The sequence below is a fragment of the Podarcis pityusensis genome, assembly GCF_964106645.2.
Source record: "Podarcis pityusensis genome assembly, chromosome: 2".
Lineage (NCBI taxonomy): Eukaryota > Metazoa > Chordata > Lepidosauria > Squamata > Lacertidae > Podarcis > Podarcis pityusensis.
In genome coordinates, this window is record NC_138029.1 from 50,548,829 (window position 1) to 50,562,815 (window position 13,987).

Here is a 13,987-nt window from a genome sequence, read left to right on the forward strand (position 1 = left end):
GCTGGGAGCACTAGCTTGCAAAACAATGAGGTTGTTTAAGAGCAAGATAAAGAGCAGGGGGATTTTGAAGTATTTTAAACCAATTTAATGGTTTTGTTCAAAGCTTCTACTTTTAGTGGGGGTGGGGAGTTTTTTTTGGGGGGGGGGTAATCTGAAACTTCTATTGGAAGAAAATGACAATAGTTGTAAAGTAAAATTTTATGGTGACTATTTCAAGATTTTACAGTATTTCCAATTATACACACCATTCATATTACATGTCCCAAATCCAGCTAAAGTTATCTGTGTGGTGTAAGGCACAATCATATGTATATTTTCTTGGGAGTAAGCCCATTGAGTTCCAGTGGAGTTTAGTCTGATATAACGTGTTTAGGATTGCAGCCTAAGGTGACAATCCTGAACAACTTGCTTGGAAGTAAATTCTGTTGAGACCATTGGACCTTACTTCCAAGTAAACCTGGTTAAGATTTAAGCCCCATTTGCCTTCAGTATCACTTAGTCATGGCTAACTTTACCTGGACTGGGGTGAGAACAGTTTCTCCACACAACTGTAACCATTTGGTTTGGTAGGAAGTTGCAGTCACTGCCTGTGCAAGCCCAAAGAGCTCCTGCCAGTACATTTAGTACAACAGGAATACACTCTAGAACATGAGGATATTTTGCTTGGGATAGGATCCAACTGTTTGCTATCATGTATAACCCTAGCTGGGTAGTCAGTACTGAAAGAAATAACAGAAAATTAATCTCCGTCATTATACAAGAGCTAGTTCTTCATTTAAGTCCCCATGCTAGAAAAATAAGATGCATGTTTTAAATAATTACTAAATTAGTAAATTTAGAGATTAGTGCCAGGACCTTGTTTGGCTGCCTGCAAGTTCCATGTGTCCTGATTTGCCGCAAGGCCTAGGAAAGTTTGTAGCCTAGACAAATTACTGGCTGTGGACAGAAGAAATAAGGAAGGGCAGGAATGTATTGGGTTACACTGCACACACACTGACCATCAGATTTCCAGGAAAGTGTTACAGATATTTTTTACAAACAGATTACATGTTGTTGGCAATCAAATATATTTTAAATATGACACCCATAGTTTTATATTTTATAAATCACATTAACTGTAACGCCTAAACTTATATAGAAATCAATATAGCTAGTGTAACTGGATTTGTGATGTGACAGGTTTGTTCACAATAAGATACTGTCCTTTAAACCTTGACAAACTGGTTTGGAATACCCAGCCTCCACTGACTCTCCATTACCTGATTGTTCCTTCTTAAGCCTCTGTTGCTTTTCAGTCCTTGCTCCTCATTCCTTAAAAGATCCAGTGGTTTGTATTCCAAACCCTGATCCCTGTAAATGTGCAGTATGTACAGAGGCCTGTAGCATCCCTAGTTCAATGTGTGCAATGTGGTGCTGGTTCCCCTCAAAAAGGACAGGGCCTTTTTTACAAGCTAAAATCCTGGCAACCAGTCCCCTTGCTTTATCTTCCTTGTCAACTAAACTTTTTTTTTTCATTTTTAAAAAAGAACTATGCATGAAACACTGACTGATTTGCCTACTCTCCACTAGTTGGGAGTGACTCATAGTGTTTTCCATTTTATGATGTGGAAGAGACTGTAGGTTTGGAATATGGGGAAAACTCAACTTCTGCTTTAATTATTATTTATTATTGTTGCAGGATAAAGTAAATCTCCTGAGCCTCTTCTCCCAGGATGGAGACCATGTGGTCATCCCAGATGTTGTTGGACTGCAGCTCCCATAATTCCTGACTGTTAGCCATCCTGGCCAGGACTGATAGAAGTTGGAATCCAACAGTATCTGGAGAACCATGTTTCCATCCCTTCTCTAGTCCAGTTCCCTAGTTCCCTATTCTAAAATGGGGTGTACGAATTACCAAAATATCATATAACATCTTTTTATAGCAGGTTTTCTTCAAATGTTTTGAATGGGGGATTTTCTCGCAAAGCCAATTTCAGCTTCAGAAAAAGGGCTTTCCTTAGGACCATGGTAGATGCCAACGTGGGGATCCAGGGCCCAGTCCTTCAATGGCTGCGCTCGTTTCTCTCTGGTCGGGGACAGAGGGTGGCGCTTGGGGGGGAATTGTCATCGCGCCACTCCTTGGTGTGTGGAGTGCCTCAGGGTGCGATTCTCTCCTCGATGCTTTTTAACATCTTTATGCGCCCCCTCACCCAGCTTGTCCGGAGTTTTGGGCTGGGTTGCCATCAGTATGCCGATGACACCCAACTCTATCTGTTGATGGATGGCCATCCTGACTCGGCCCCAGACACACTGACCAGATGTCTGGAAGCTGTGGCTGGATGCTTACGTGGGAGTCGGTTGAAGTTAAATCCTTCGAAGACAGAGGTCCTCTGGCTGGGACGGGGCGATATGGGATTGAGGGGGCAACTCCCATCTCTTGCGGGGGTGCAATTAGTGCCAGCATCGTCCATTAAGAGTTCGGGTGTAATCTTCGATACCTCCCTCTCTATGGAGGCACAGATTACAGCTATAACAAAGGCGGCATTTTTTCATCTCCGCCAAGCTAAGCAGTTGGCTCCTTATCTCTCTCGCCCTGACCTAGCCACTGTGATCCACGCAACGGTCACCTCCAGACTGGATTATTGTAACTCGCTCTATGTGGGGCTGCCCTTGAGACTGACCCAGAAACTCCAGCGGGTGCAGAATGCCGCGGCGAGACTCCTTATGGGGTCTTCGCTGCGAGATCATATTCATCCGGTACTATACCAGCTGCACTGGCTCCCGGTGGAGTACAGGATCAGGTTTAAGGTGCTGGTTTTAACCTTTAAAGCCCTATACGGCCTGGGACCCTCGTACCTATGGGACCGCCTCTCCTGGTATGTCCCACAGAGAAATTTACGGTCTGCAAATAAAAACATCCTGAAGATCCCAGGCCACAGAGAGGTTAGGCTGGCCTCAACTAGAGCCAGGGCTTTCTCGGCCGCGGCTCCAATCTGGTGGAACGCTCTGTCACAAGAGACAAGGGCCCTGCGGGACCTGACATCTTTCTGCAGGGCCTGCAAGACAGAGCTGTTCCACCAGGCCTTTGGTCAGGGCGCAGCCTGACCCCCTCCTCTGGCAATCTGCACAGAATTTTGCTTAATAGTTGCCATCAATTTGATTTTAATTAATTTTATAATGAATGTTTTTAGAATGTTGGATTATTTTGATTGTTGTTAGCCGCCCTGTGCCCAGCTTCGGCTGGGGAGGGCGGGATATAAATAAAAATTTATTATTATTATTATTAAAAATCTACTTTTGCCCCAAGACCTACTTCTAAACTTACTGTACCTATGAAGCACCCCAGCTAGTTGGCAGCCATTTCACAAGCCGATAAATGCACAGCACCAGCTTGCACAGCTCTCTCTCTCTCTTTGTGTGTAAAAGTCTGAGGATTGAGGCACTAATTCAACTGTGACATTTTTGAAAGAACTAAGAGGACATCTTAGTTTTCCTCTTAAAACTGCTTCTGGGAGACTGACTCTACCTACTTCAGCACCTCCCTCCATGGATCCTCACCTACCACCCAAATTAGTGGTACTGCAATCCCCCAAATTTGAAAATTATACTGATTGAATGATAAAATAAGTCTAGATCTGTAAACAATAGTAGTTCAGCTAAGTCTACACCCACCACACACACACAATATAAATTAAAACTTGTGTTAATTGTGCTTACCACCTTCTGAGTCCACTTTAAGCATTTGATAAAGTAGACTAAGGTTTGTGAGAGCGCATGACATTATTAGGCTACTTGGAGCACAATGCTATGCATGTTTCCTCAGAATCAGGGCCGTCTTTAGCAAATGTGGCGCCAGGATGCAAAAACCTGGGGGGGGGGGGCAGGCCAAAGTTGTTGAGCTTTTTGTAGGGGGGCAGCTCAGAGTTGTTGAGCTTTTTGGGTGACACGCAACTCTCCCATGCTGCTGTGGGAGGAAAGCAATCCCCACAGACGCTTGGGAGGGAAGCTGCACACCTTGTGTGAGCAGCGTACATATGCTGGGCGGGCCTCTCGACGGCCCACCAATCCCAGGCACCCAGGAGGGCAGAGCCGGCCAGCTGCCTCAGTGCCCACAGCAGAAAAGCCTGTGGCACTCTGACGGGCTCTGCACCACTCAGCAGCGGCTGTTGGCTGGCCTGGCTTTTCAATCCCGGACTCCCAATCTCAGCCACGGGCTCTAGGCCTGGCACCCCTGAGAGCCCGGCGCCCAAGTGCCCCTCACCCCTAGCACCTATGGGTAAGCAGGCCCTGCTCAGAATTAAGTCCCATTGTGTTCAGTGGGACATTCTCCGGGGTGAGTACGCACAGGATTGCAGTCGTTAGTGCATATGCTTTTTCATGCACTGGAACTAATGCTATAAAATGCAAGTTAATGTGTGTATCCAGCAAAAATGACGACAATGTTGAACTTTGACACAAGCACTAGGAATGAGGCTGTGGTGTCCTTTCCTTTCCCTTCCCTGCAGTGATCAGTCTATTAGCACTACCACAGTGTTTCTCCTGGCTAAAAACTAACCCAACCCAACGCCAAATACAGTATTTTGCCAATTAAGTTAATTTGCTCAATTTTGTTAGCTTGTTCAACGTGTTATGCCACAAGGAAGCTCTTGCAAGTCAAAGGGAGCTGCCGTGGATAGAGGTTACATGTGGCATGGCCACCCAATAGCACAGTGGTTCTGCTCCTGCTCCTCTTGACATCAGTGATAAAAACTCAGTGACTCCAGTAGACTTTTATGGGACAAAATTGATGGTTCAAATGGAGTAAATGTCTCCCATTGCAATTAAGGTTACTAGTGGCCATGGTAGCAGGAACTTACCATGTTGCATTTTTACTTTTTATTTTATTTTAAGGTATACTGTAAAAAGAGACTGAAGCCATTCTCTCCCTTGTTACTATCACTTAACTGTGATGATGCCAGGGTCCTTAATAATCCAGTCTTGTTTGTTGGCTTGTTTTTCATCTGAACCCTTTTATTGTGTTGAAGAAGGTCTCATCCATGGACTGAACCTGTGAATAGAGCATGCAGCCTGACTATTAAGTAAAGAAAACAGAAAAAAGTATCATTCGTGGTAATGCCATTTATTATCAGGAAATGGGCTCATGGGAATGAGTGCAAATCAGCCAAAGGTATGCAGTACACCAGAGGAGAAAAAGCCAGGCATCGGCTTAAAACTATTACTGAACTCCATGTTCAAAAGTGCTTTAAAAAAGCTTAACTTGGTCTGGATCATCCCAATCTTTGCAAACATTCTGGAGCTCAATAGCCTGATCATTTTTCATAATTGCAATATTCATGGCAATGACTTGATAATAAGAGAAAATACTGTGATAAATTGGTTTTGCATCATCCTGAATTTTACCAGCATTATGTAGAATGTAGTTCTTGGGCTAGGTTTCTAAGTTTTAAAATGTCAATGTTCTCCACTGTACAAATCTGCTCATAACTGTAGTTGTTTCAGCAATGTCCAAAATGTTTGTCTGACCAATAGCTAAGAGTCATTACAATTGTGTCAGAAGTACCTTTTTTCAAATGTTGTTTATATGCATTTAAGGCAGCAGTTCATTAAAAAACCAGAAAGTACAATGATGATGATGCAAAAAATAAAAATAAATCAATGTATCTGCTACTGTTGATGTTAAGTTTTCCTGTTACTCATTGCAATCCCATGAGTAACCCTGAATAATGCTGATTGTAAGATTTCACAGGTGATTTACTAAATGTTCAGTTGGAATGACAGATTAATGGCATCCCTGAAAGTTTGTCATGCTACAAACAAACAAACAAAAACCATCTCTAACTTGTTGACATAAGAAATGTGATTCATAAGAGTGCAGTGGTGTTACAGCTTTTTCCTTCCATAGCTTTTAAGCACATCAGAAAATTAACAAAATTTCATGGTAAGTAAAGCCATTCTGTTGAAGCAGCAATGCATAGCTTCACTTTCACAAATATTATGATCAAACAGCAATTTGTATAATATTTTGTTGAACATTTTCAAAGATTTTGGTTTTAATAATAAAAAATATAATATGTACATAAGGTGATGCACATGTCTATTTTTGTGGCTAATCAGGCCTGACTTCGCTTGAAAAATGGGGGCAAGACCACAGCAATCTCTTCTGGGAAACTGGGACTACTCAGATGCTCACTGGGCAAGGATGACACTGCAGGGTTAAGAAAGAATGACCCACAGAATTTAATGCAGTGGAAAGCCGGTAAGGCCAAGTAGGCTGGTGTCTTGACTACATGATTCCATAAGAGAGGAGTAGTACCCTATGCATGTTTGCTCCAAAGCAAGTGTTAAAAGTGTTCAGCAGGAATTATTTCATGGTTAAATGTGCTCATGATTGCTTCCAGGCAGAGGAATCTTAACTGCTGGTCGTGAGGAGAAGGGAGAATCCAGCTCCATGGAGCCTTCCACTACACCTACTGAAAGTGCAACAGGGTACACACTACCATGGCAGCATTCCCGCCAGTAGCAGCCAGCAAGCACAAGGCTGGAGCAGGCTCAGCAATGGATCTGCCAGATCTAATGCCAGTTCATTTCCTGGTGAGGGGCCCATTCCAGACCCCTCTGCTATGCTAGTTGAGAGCTGGTGCAGCAAATAATAAGAATTAACTGCCTACAAACCTTCTGCCCTGGCCAAGAGCAGCTGATGGGGCTACAGATTTGGTGGGGTACCTGCTGCTCGGTCCCTTCCTCACTTTTGAATTGCTGCCTTATTATTCTCTTCAGGCACCTAAGTGCTCACTACATCCCTTAGAAATTTCATTCCGCCTTTTGTGGCATTGCTGTTACTGAAGCACCCAGCTTCTTTTGTTATCCTGAGTAATACCTTTCAGTATCTTGACTCCCAAAGCATCACTTTTCAGGCGGCTGTATAAAAGCAAGGGTCTTCCACATACAACAGAGAAAATGATCAGTAGAATACTAATCTTCTTCTATTAGAAGTGGGCTCATCTTCATGGCCTATGAGATGAAAGGACACCAGATATTTCTAATTTATCTCTATCCAACGTGAGAACGCCTTTGCATATGGTAAAGACATCCCCACCCCATCAGTGCCCCCTTGGTGTGTACACAAACCGAAACAAATCTGACACTAGTGAACACCTGCTGATGTGAACAGCTATGGGGGGCAGGGGAGGTGTGAATTTGAAATGACTTAAGGACTCTGGTTGATGTGAAGCTATTTTAAGAAACAATGCATCGAACAGTACAATTTTAGAGAAAAATATGGGATTCCCATGCATTTTGGATTACCTCATATAAACATGGATTATAAACCCATCACTGGAAATTCAATGAGTGCACAGTAAATGGGAGTGTGGACATAGCTTTAGCCATAGCTGCCACCTAAGCGACTGTAGGTAATGACAGATGAAGCACCCAAAATTGCGCACCCTGTATCTAAAGAGGGAGTTCAGCCCTACCCAATCCAGGCTGTATGCTTAATCCTTTGTTATCCCTCCCAAAAACTCATTACTTCAATTTTAGCTGAATTAGTTGTTGTCTTCCTTGCCTGCATTCTGTCCCTCGCCATTTATGATAACAGTTCAAGGTGTCTTCTGCCTTACTAGCTCTATGCCAGCATTCCAATAATAAAACCTACATGCAAATAGGGGAAGGAGGGATTAGCACACACAGCTCCACCACACAAAAACCAACAAATCATGGGGAATGAAGATGCGAAACAAGGATTTTCCTCTACTCACACCCTGCATAATCAAGTTTACAAATCACACAGTGAGCCTCCATGCATACAGGAAGCTCTGCACTTCATGCCTTCATCATTCGTGAGTTGAAGGGCACCAGGAATTATGGCGGAAGTGAAGCTTAGCACACTCACCCCCACTCTCCCTCCCTTTCACACAGAACCTTTACAGAGCTCCTGGTATCTGATGAAAGTGAGAGACAAAATTTCATTCCAAATCCAATCCAATCCACCTAGAGATTTCAGATAGATGTTAAAAAGTATGGGTTGAGACCCTGTGGCACCACACATCATAAACTACAGACTACAGTGGACGCTTGGGTTGTGAACGTGATCAGTGCGGGAAGCACGTCTGCAACCCGCAGCGCCACGTCTGCACATGCGCTGGTTGCGATTTGGCACTTCTGCGCATGTGCAAGCGCCGAAACCTGGAAGTAACCCGTTCCAGTACTTCCGGGTTTGGCGCGGTGCGCAACCCGAAACATCTGTAACCTGAGGTATGACTGTATAGAGAAGCACAACAATCCTCTTGCAGTATCTTCTGGAACCTGCCCATGAAGCACAACCGAGTCCACTTATGTATAGTACCCACCATCCTGATCCCTGCAAGGCAGCTTAGAAGGATACCATGCTTTGTCTTAACAAATCATAGAATTTTAGAGCTGGAAGGGACTCTAAGGGTCATCTAGTCCAGGGGTGCAGTGGGGGACACACATCAGGCATTTGTAATGTGCACATGTACATTCAACACAGCCCACTTCTTAGCACTGGAACTGAGCACCTACCCAAAAGGCCACCTAGCAGGGGAAATGGCAATACAGTTTTAAACTGGCCAGGACACAGCTCTATTCTGTATCCAAGTCTTAGAGAGTTGCAGGTTTTCACTTCTGGATTTACGAAGATCCCAGGATTTCCTTTGCTTTGGGCACCACAGTGTGGCTACTTTAGGCATTGCCGCTAAAAAAATCTCCGAAGCTCTGTTCTGGTAGATTTTCTCACAGAATATATTCCTTACTACCAGCCTCCTGATGACAATATTCATTTGGAAGGGCAGCCTCCTTGATCCAGTGTTACCCAAAACTAGAGAGAACAACTTCCAAGCATCACTTCTGTGTGCCTTCCATTTATGTCAGCATAGCTTGCTATTATGAGTTGAGATAGGTAAGTATTCTGATTCAGTTTGCATTTATAACCTAATCTGCACCTTCCAAAACAATACGTGAACTGAAACAAAGCCCATGCTTTGAAAGTTGCACTTCTCCAAATTTTGCATTGCCAATTATGAGCCAAGAGGCCTTGGGGGTACTATCTGCAATATGGGGATAGTGTCCTAATTGAGAATATTTTGGACTGTCTTTCTTGCATCCAAGAGTAAATCTAATCAGTACATAGACAGGTGGAAACTACATTTGCATTAGCCACTAGTCATAGCAGTAAGATAAAATATACTGGGGATAGAACTAAATAGTTAGCTATACAAAATACATTCCAGAGATTTACATCAATACCAATGACAAAACTTATACATGATCAGTACATAATTGCTCAGCAGATTCTTTACCAGTACACCCATACAGAAAATTCTCGACACATCATATGAATTAAAAAAAAATTCATTAATGGCTGGAGCAACATTCCTTGAATGCCAGCCAAAAGCAGACCCAACCCCTTCCTCCGGATATGGGCGGGTAGAAAAGGCATTTCAGAAACAAAAGAGGGAGAAATTGCTCAGCCACAGTACACGTTCCACATTTTTCACCAGCGCCATAGCTTCAGTCCCCTTTTCTCGTCCTCTGCCAACGCCACTGGAATTGTTGCGCTCTCAGGTATGTGGTTTGTGGTGCAGTTGTGGGTAACTGGAAGCTAGGAGATTAAATTAAAGCTGAAGCTTTCATTCTCACGTATCCATGGTTAAATCTATAATTTAAGCGGTAGTGTCAATTATAAGTTGTGACGAGTTCTCTGTTGCAAGGGATCTTTAAAGTAAGTGCATTTTACGAATGGGAGAAAGGCCAATGTTAATCTTGTGGACTTGGTTCAGGTTCTTTCTAAAGACTGAAGAAACGGTTTTTCACTGGTTTTTCAGGAGTTCTTTTCTCATGTGGCATGTTTGCTGCAGCAGTGTTCTCCATTGGCAGATATAATTTTGTTTGTGGCTTAACAAAGGTATTAAAGGAAGGAAGACATATTTGTCTTGATTCTACTCCTTCTACTTAATTCATTAGATTAAGACCTTGATTTAAATGCCACCTGAAGCTCCGACTCAAAAACAGATCAAAAGCTTGACACATACGATGAGCTGTGGAAAATCCAAGTGTTTTCCTTCCTGCACCAACAAAAAATGCTAACACACATACCCCCTTGCCAACAGCTGCTGCAATCAAGCAGCTAGAATGAGGATCACCAGGGGCAGGGGCACTATGAGCAAGGGTTTTGTGGTCCACCAAGTTTAAATCATCCTCCCAGATAAGGGCTGGGAGACAAATGACAATAAACAGTGTTTCACAAATCCAGCCAGGAGGGGAAAGAAAAATGGTGCTGCAGAGCATGCCAAAAGGAAGTAGTCCAAACTTGCTTCCCTTTATTCTGCTCTACGAAGCCATCCCACAATGATGGAAAATGCTTTCTGAAGTTTGACTCTGCACAGAACAGCTGGCTTCCAGAATTGTTACACAAAGTACTTTAAAGAGGTCAGAGTTGAGAGAACGGTGGGAGGAAAAGATGAATAAAAGCTACTGAACTTCAGCATTCCTTGTTTTCCCATTGTCATCTCTGGGTTTACTAAAGTAACTTGCTTTTTCCATTAAGCCTTCTGTGCCTACAATAATGGATAGCAGAAGTCTCGCTCTGCCAAATAACTTCAGGTGCCTGCTCCTCCTCCCCACAACTATGGGTGGACTAATCTGTCAACTTCAGTTTCCCCTACTTTCTCATTTTTCCAGTCTTAAGTTCATTTCACTGTTGGATCAATCCATCAACCTCTGATGGGTGATTTAGAAGGATTGGGTCCGTCATCACTTTCGCTTCATGTGTGTGCTAGTATCCGTACTCAGCAGAGTTACATCTCAACGCAACTCCTTCCTTGGGGTTGAGGTACACACAGTAGGAGTAAATACTCATGGACGCCATAAAGATTCAGTCAAGTGTAGAGGCTTACTTGACAGGCATAGAAGCATGTTGGTAGCAGGTTTCCGGCTGACGTCATGATTTATGGTGGTTGAGCTCTACTGCCCTCCGGGGCAGTGGAGTTATTCAGGCAGGGGAAAACCAGGATTTATTAGGTAAATTTCCTGGCAATACTCCTCAGTGGGTTTAGGGGAGTTCACTGCATCCTGCGGTGTCGCTTAAGCCCGTATCTACCAACTTGAAAGGCAGAATGGGTGCAGAAAATGTGTCCCTGCCATGGACAAACCTCTGTCTCTGGCATGATTTGTGGTCGGTTCCTCACTCATTCAGAATATTGGCGTTAATTATGAGGTGCTCCTGAAACGGCGCATGATAACGGGGTGCAATCAATCAGTTGCCGAAAGGACTGGCTTTGGTCATTGAAGGTATTTGAATGATTTTTAAGAAGCTTGAAACCCCTTACAACAGCCAGGAAGGAAGCGGGAGGACAAGACACTGTCTGCTTATGGTTTCCAAATAGTCTTTTTCTTTCTTGGACCCCCCCACCCACAAAATGAATGAGGCATGTGTAGTCGTAGCTATGTTATTCTGTTTGGCACTGAGGAAAAGAGAGGGGGAGGCATTTGATTTATCCTCAACAAAGGATTTAACAATATTTTATTATGCCCTCCCCTTTGACCGAGGTTGAATGGACTTTATTAAAATTATATTTGGACTAGACCAGGAATGTGAGGGAGCAATTCAAAGTAAGAAGAAGAATGTCTGCTAATTAAAGCTGGCAAGAGCTTGCATTTGTGAAAAGGCTTTGTTTTTTGTAACTGAGTGCTGAGGAAGAACCCAAGAGATTGGACATCTTGTCTGGAGTTTTTTATAGCTATAGCCACAAGATGGTGAACAGCAGAAGGAATGATCTCAAAGCAATGGAATGTGACTTTGCAAACACTGAAGAGAACCGAACAAAGGAGGCAATTAACTCCTGCAACAAACCAGGTTTGAGTACATTAATGAAGGACTACACACATGAAAGGATGGGCTGGATGAATCCCAAGCTGGAATTAAGATCGTGGGAAGAAATATCAACAACCTCAGATATGCAGATGACACAACCTTGATGGCAGAAAGTGAGGAGGAATTAAAGAACCTTTTAATGAGGGTGAAAGAGGAGAGCACAAAATATGGTTTGAAGCTCAACATCAAAAAAACGAAGAACATGGCCACTGGTCCCATCACCTCCTGGCAAATAGAAGGGGAAGAAATGGAGGCAGTGAGAGATTTTACTTTCTTGGGCTCCATGATCACTGCAGATGGTGACAGCAGCCACAAAATTAAAAGACGCCTGCTTCTTGGGAGAAAAGCAATGAAAAACCTAGACAGCATCTTAAAAAGCAGAGACATCACCTTGCCAACAAAGGTCCGTATAGTTAAAGCTATGGTTTTCCCAGTAGTGATGTATGGAAGTGAGAGCTGGACCATAAAGAAGGCTGATCGCCAAAGAATTGATGCTTTTGAATTATGGTGCTGGAGGAGACTCTTGAGAGTCCCATGGACTGCAAGAAGATCAAACCTATCCATTCTTAAGGAAATCAGCCCTGAGTGCTCACTGGAAGGACAGATCGTGAAGCTGAGGCTCCAATACTTTGGCCACCTTATGAGAAGAGAAGACTACCTGGAGAAGATGTTGGGAAAGATTGAGGGCACAAGGAGAAGGAGACGACAGAGGACGAGATGGTTGGACAGTGTTCTCGAGGCAACCAGCATGAGTTTGACCAAGCTGTGGGAGGCGGTGGAGGACAGGAGTGCCTGGCATGCTCTGGTCCATGGGGTCACGAAGAGTCGGACACGACTAAACGACTAAACAACAACAAAGGCAAAGCATAAAAAGAAAAGGGGAGGTTTTATTTATTGTGATTTCACCATGCTCTGTATTATCTGAAAAGGAAAACATTTATTTAAAAAACAGGACCGCACAGCAGCAATCTAGTCTCGTCATGATCAGTGGGACGGAGGGAGGCCAAGATGGCGACGGAGGTAGCAGCCTAATTAGAGCCTCCGATTTCAACTAAGTGTTTTTATTAGTTTTAGCCTCTTCAAGACCCCAAAACTGCACCTTGAGGACCTTAAAGACTGTTGGCTGTCTGTCTTGTCGCCTCGTTTTAATTAGTTTATTTTTTTATTTTTTTATTCTTTTATTGTTTTATCGTCGCACTGTTTACTGATACTGCTACACTGACTTACAACCTTGGAGCTCCCGGATGACGGAATGGCTTGAAATACAACCAAAGAAGCAGAGGAAACCGCTGAACTCCATTGAGCCTAACCTCGATAAGATAAGTCCAAGAACTCCCCCATGAATACCCTCCCGCCCCAAGTTAAGGCTTAAAGAGGGAAAGGTAGGGAGGCTCCCTGATCCAACAGCCTGGACACTGGTTTTCCAAACTTTACCTCTACCTTTATTTCTACAATAAAGTGCCCAATAAGGGAAGCTTTCAACCTAGAGAATGGTGTTCACAAGACAGAGCTATAAAGAGCTGGGAATTCCCCTCATTAAAGCGGCTGAACCCTCTACAAGAGGAAGGCAGGTGAAAATCTCACAATATTTTAAACCGAAAACAGACAAAATAAATAATGCTGACAAACGACACCCCCACGAATGGTCCATAGACCGCACCAGGTACGGGGAGCTAATGGAAACAAACGAAGAAGGGGTGGGAGTCAATCTGGCAACGAAAATAAAACAAGTTGCCATAGAAGATGAAACCTCAGTGAATCAACCGGGGCTGGAGCAGGAACAAGAGTCACAAGAGGAAAACCCAGTAATTAAGACAGATGAGCCCTCCCAGGGACCAGGGCCCGGGGAGAAGACGGGGTTTCACACTGTGACGAATGGGGACCCGGAGGACACAAGAGCCCAATATCTGGACTTGGAATGCCTCCCCTACATACTAACAGGGCTATATAATGATCTGTTAAATGAACAGAAGTTGCAGATAGGCAGAGAACTGGGACACATCAAAGACTTCCTCTCAGAATGCTTGGGCCTACTTACCACTTTGACTGAAATAACTAGGAGAATAGACAACTTGCATTCATATAAAATTCTCTCTAGCACACCAAACGATAACACCA